Source organism: Chrysochloris asiatica, unplaced genomic scaffold (genome assembly GCF_000296735.1).
Source record: "Chrysochloris asiatica unplaced genomic scaffold, ChrAsi1.0 scaffold00065, whole genome shotgun sequence".
Taxonomy (NCBI): Eukaryota; Metazoa; Chordata; class Mammalia; order Afrosoricida; family Chrysochloridae; genus Chrysochloris; species Chrysochloris asiatica.
In genome coordinates, this window is record NW_006408583.1 from 16,117,188 (window position 1) to 16,123,565 (window position 6,378).

The following is a 6,378-nucleotide window of genomic DNA, read 5'->3' on the forward strand; positions in this document are numbered from 1 at the left end:
GCATGTGATTTTAATGATATTGTTAGATGGTTTTTGTATTTCACTGAGTTGCCTTTCTTTGGAAAGGGCACAGATATGGATCACTTCCAATCAGTTGGCCAGCTAGCTGTCTACCAGATTACTTGACAAAGATTTGTGAGTACCTCCAGAATTGTATCAGTTTGTTGAAATATTTCAATTTGTATTCTATCAATTCCTAGAGCCTTGTTTTTTGTCAATATCTTTAATGCATTTTGGACTTCTTCCTTCAATACCAATTTTCATTGTAAACTTAGGACTTGATTTTGATGGAATTGATTTTGCAGGCCATGATAATGAGTTGTGTCTTTCTTTTAGCAAAGTAGCACAGAAGATAATACAATGCATGTCTTTATAATGATTACATCTATTTCTCATCTATTCACATGGTTAGGTTCCATAGACAAAGTCATACATAAAATTGGCATTATGTAAAAATGGAGGATTTCTACAACATCCCATCCTATACTGAGAAGGTTCTACCAGGCCCCTACTGAGGCCACCTGATAACACTTCCTCCCCTTCTGTCTTGCCACCATATTTTCAGGATGTGTGACCTCAATTCTTCTCAATGACACCATAATGCCCTTGGAGACTTGCTGTGATTAGGAGTCTCTCTGTCCATGGGAGGGAGTGCCTCGATGCCATAGTGGTGCCACAGTGGGGAAGAACTATTGCTCACTAGATTCTCTAGTCAACCCCTCACTCAAGCTGCCTTCAGATCTTGCTGGGTGGCCCTGCCCACCTCTGCCCCCATGTCTCCATGAATTGACAATCCAGAGCTTCTCTTGAAGCCATGATTTGTTGTGGCTGTTCTAATGTGTTATTGGGTCAATTCTGATTTATAGACTCATAGAGTGACTAGTAGATTTGAAACACCAACCTTGTGCTTAGAAGTCTAGTGCTTATCCTACAGTGCCACATCAGGTCATGATGACCAGGCTCAAGTTGTTCCCTCAACTTTAAACTGAAGCTCCTCCTGGACTGTTGCTCATTTATCTCCCCCAGTGAAGCCTACTTCACCTTCATCTGTGCCTGTCCAGAAGAGGACACTCAGGAATCACAAAGTAGCCTCAAGGTTCCTTCTAATTGTGGCTCCATCTATCTATACTTCCCTCCCGGCTGGGAGCTGAGGCCAAACCCTGAGGTCCCACTTCTTCCCCAGCCTGGAGATCAACTCATCTTCAGAACAGCAGTTAGAGCTGCCCTGTCCTCAGCACTCTCCCATAGGCTTCAGAATCGACTGGACAGTGTCTTATCCCTGCTGGTCCGATTCTAGCACCCTGCTCTGCTCCTTCCAGCATCACAACAACTCAGGGAGTCAGTGAGCCCTCTCTCCTCCAGGGAGATGGAGTATTATGCAAACTCTGAACTTCATTTCTAAGTGCACACCACGTCCACCGGTGAGGGACCCCATGTACAGACTTGGTAGGCATTACTACTGGATGTACATCAAGGTGCGAAATAGTCAGTAGATTTCTTTTACTATTGTCATAAAGCAAAATATCTGATGGAAAGATAGACAATATTTTCAGCAACATTTTACTTACATATTATGTTAATGATATTATTCAATAACTTCTATAGTCTGTTGGGTCATCTTTTTTCGGAAAGGTTACAAATATGAATCTTTTCCAATCAGCTGGCCAGGTAGCTATCCTCCAAATTTCTTAGCATAGAAGAGTGAGCATCTACAGCACTGAACCAATGTTTGAAACTTTGTAAGGTTAAAACTTGTCTCTCATGAGTGATACTTAAGTATTTGAAGTGCCAGAGGCAGAACCTTAAGTATCATAGCAATGAACAAGCGCCCACATTAAAACCAACTGACCGATGATTGGTAGAATAAGGAGTACATATTTTATGAGTAATATGTGTGTTTATTTACATATAACACTAATGGTATTTTATAATATGAGGAATGATAAGACAACTTTGAAAGTCACTGCTTTATTCTAATTGACTCTAAAGAGATAAAATGTACTATATCCTTTAACAACCAAATGAATGTTGAACTAATTTTCAGTGAACATAAGAACATCTCTTTTGCAGCTCCAGGCTAGAAGTATAGTGAAGGCTTCAGCCCTAAGATACGCCTTTCCTGATTTTAAACCACTGAGTATCCCCTTGCTCTGCTGGAATGACTAACTCTTGGTCTATGTACAAGTTCTACTTGAATACAATCAAGTGTTGTGACTTCAAAAATTTGCAACATAGGATGACACATCTTTCAGCGAACATGTCCAGAATCCTCTTATAGAGTCCTGTGAACATGGGGTGCCATGCATGTTCACTGCACTGCTTGCACTGAGTGTTGCTTTGCTATGAACACAATGTCACTCAATTATTAGCCTCAAAGTAACGGAAATATGTTCTGCCATCCTCTCTGCAGTGATGCCCAGATAGAGAAGGCACAGTCATAATTTTTGGTTCTTCTCATAGAAGTATAATTGAAATTGTGAAATATACAATGCACCTATTCATTTTAGCTTTAAAAATATACATATTTAAAAAGGCGTTTTCAGCGAATTCTTCTTTTGGCCCAGTGTTTGTATTTTACTTATTGTTGTTGTTGTTATGTGCCATCGAGTCAGTTCCGACCCATAGTGACCCTGTATAGGGTTTCCAAGGGTGTAAATCTTTACGGGAGTAGAAAGCCTCATCTTTCTCCCACGGTACAGCTGGTAGTTTCGAACCGCTGATCTTAAGGTTCGCAGCCCGATTCGTAACCACTACGCTACCAGAGCTCCTTATAGGAGCAAAATATTCCCATATCCATTACTTCCAAAGCTCTCTTTTTCCTTTTCATTCCAGAAACAATTACAGAAAAGTCTGACTTGATTTGCAAGATAGATGCTTTGTGATATCTATATCAATCTTCTGTAACTACAGAAGCACATACTCTGCATTATAAGGGTGACTCACTATTAACAAACTGGAGTCCTGGTGTGGCGCTGTGAGATAATGCGCTGGACTGCAGTCAGTTTGAACCACAAGGTTCCAGGTTCAAGTTCACCAGATGCTCCTTGGAAACTCTGTACAGGGTTGTTATGTAATGGAACCAACTTGACAGCACTTGACAACAACATTAACAGATGAAGGAACCCTGCTGGAACAATGGGTTAAGTGTTGGATTGTTCAATCCACCAGATTCTTTGTAGGAGAAAGTACAGGCTGTAGATTCCTGTAAAGATTTACAGATTCAGAATCCCTATTGAACGTTTCTACTCTGTCCTACAGGGTTGCTGTGATTTGAAATTGACTTAAGGCAGTGGATTATCAAAATAGTTGTTGCTAGTCATCAGTCCTAGTATTGGGGGAGAAAGACATATTCTCCGGAAAGTAGTGTGAATGCTGCACTTTGTGAAAATCACGTCAGTCAACATTTTCATTTGCTCTCTGGGCCAGGCAGCTGATCCTAGAGAATTTGCAGCTTAGAGAGCCTTTAATGAATACCCTGTATATACCTGAAGCCTGGGTAAAAAGAGAAGAGGGAGCAAATAGAGAATTAACATACAAAACCAGACTGTCAGTTTCAATTTCGTTCTCTCTACTCTTGTTACTCAAGGTTAAGCGGGTACACATCAGAGCCGCTGCTTCAGGCAGGCAATTCCAGGAGTGGTAAGTAGCTTGGTCTCTCCATTTCCCAAATATCTTTCTTTTGTTGTTGATGGGGCATGGCCCACTTTTCCACAGTCAAGTTTATTTCTGTGGTAAGACATCAATACCATTTAGCATCAGAGGCAATTGGTATCAGATCAGTTGCACACTAGCTTAATGGAGCAGAAGTTTTGGCATTATTATGAAACATTTACATCATAAAAGTTATGAAAATTCCTGTCTGTAGTCATAACATAATTTGACATTTCACTCTGCTTTCTAGAAGAGGCTGAATTATAGATTTTCTTTTTAATGTTGAAGGGTTGATTCACTTCTCGTTAATTAAATGTCCAGAGTATTTGGAATTAAGCTGTCAAGTTTTATAAATGAAGCAAAAGACATTCTAATTTCTCATTCTGAGTATCTCAGGATTTAAATTATACCTCTATGAGAAGAACCGAGTACTACAATTGTGCCTTCACTATCTGACCATCACTGCAGATAGGAGGGAAGACTGCATTTCCATTACTTTGAGATAAATAATAAGACAGTGCGGTGTTGGCAGCAAAGCATTTCTCTGTAAAAGCAGTGCTGTGAACCTGTGTGTTCTTTTTTGCTTAGAAGACTCTTCAGGGTGACCCTGGGTATGTCTCCTAATGGATATGTAATTCTGTGATGAAAATTCATGAAATTACCTAGACTTCTGTAACTTTGATAATTACATGTGAAACTGAAGCCTCATTGAATTTTAAATCACAGGTAAGCCAATGTATCTTCAAAAAACTGCATCCTCAAAATTATTAAGCTAGTAAGCATTTTGTTGTGAACTATTATTGAGTTGACTGCTGACTCATGAGGAGTGTATGCACAATAAGACGGAGCCACTGTGATCCACAGGGTGTTCACTGACTAATGTTTGAAAGTAGATCACCAGTCTTATTTAGTCTGGAAACTTCCCTGAAAACTGTTCAGCATCATAGCTACATGCAATACACCACTGGCAGATGGTCTGGCATCTGTGAATGAGGCATATTGGCTGGAAATCCAATATGGGCCTTCTGTATGTGAAGTCAGAATTCTATTATTGTATCACCATGGCCCTAGCATCAATATCATATATAAGTCCTGGTATGGTGATATAGGATAAACACTAGACTACTGAACAGCAAGGCCAGCGGTTCAAATCCACCAATTGTTCCACGGAAACCCTATACAGGGTCTCTATGAGTAGGAATAAATTCTACAGCAGTTTACAACAGCAATAGCCATAACCAAAATGTAGCATGGAGTAGATTTCAACTCACAGGGATCCAACAGGACAGAGTAGAACTCTCCAAAGTGATGAAAATTGTAATCTCTATAGAAGCAGACTGACACATTCTTCTTCCATGTAGCTATGGGTGATTCAAACCACCAACATTTTGATTACTAACAGGGTGCTTAACCACTGAACCACCAGGACTCCTATAGAATTATCATACACTGTGTACTAAGTCAAAGACAGAATGAACTATAAACTATGTGTGTGTGTGTGTGTGTGTGTGAGTATCGTTATCCAGGAGAACGTCAAGGTCTACTAGGAGTCCAGGAACATGCTGTAAGAAGAAAGCAATTAAAAGCCCCATAATAATTAGCATATGATAGAATCTATGTTATGGGAAACATGAAATGTCAACTAGATCTTGAAAAAAAATGCAAGATCTAAATTTGAAAAGAAGAAAGAGGGACAATTTGTGAGTGGGAATATTAACTTTGTGTGTTTCTCCAAGTTCTTTAATTCCAACCATCATCTGGTAGTTATACCCCATACTTTATGGATGAGTCAAGAGGGTAAGTCAAAAGAGTTGAGTGGAAATCTATAATTTTAGGAATCAGAAGATAACAAGCTCCAAAACATTATGCTATCTTTTTAGTAACAGATTTAACAAACAATATACTTTCTCATTTTCTGTACATTTTTACAGGAAGAAAATCTTTGAAATATTTGTAATAGATCAGGATATATTTTTAATGTGTTATTTCATGGTGTCTCCTAGTATTTTATGATTTCTTTTTTCTTTTTCTTTTTTTTTTTTTTTGCTTGCATCTATATGTAAACGTTACCTGAATGTAATGTTCATCTCTCATTCTGTCTTTGCCTAGTATTTATCTGGTTAGTTTATCTTCAAACAAATATGTATGGCTGGTTGATCTGGCTTGTCCTCTGGGCTGGGGACTCCTGAATGTGACCGCCTCCTGCTCCCTTGCCCACCGCAGGGAGGATGAGCAGACTCAATGCCACTGTGGATGAGTGAGACACTGGGTCGGCCCTGCTCCCTCAGATGAATTTTCCCATTTCGTCCTCCTCTGCTTTGCTCTCAGAGCTTTTGCAGGTATGTTGTCACTACTATGCAGACTGGTTCATGGACTTCTGGGTTGGCCTTCTCACCTTTGCCTCCCTGGAGACAGTTGGTAACCACTTTGGTCTGGGAGAAATCACAGGACCTGGAGCCAGAGCCTTGTCTTGAAGTCTTTCCTCTTCCTATACACCCGCTGTCTGACCTTGAACAGCCTCAGTTTCTTAAACTGGAGAATGGGGTTCAGGAAGATTGACTGAGGCCAGGGCCAATGATCACTGCTGCATCCTCAGAGTCCACAAGGAGGGAGCAAGGGAGCCAAGTGTGGGAGCAGCACAAGTGGGCTGTGCTGGAGCAATAAAGAGAGTGCTTTTCCTATCACGTGTTCTGACCATTGGCACCAGCCCAGGACCAGACATCATTC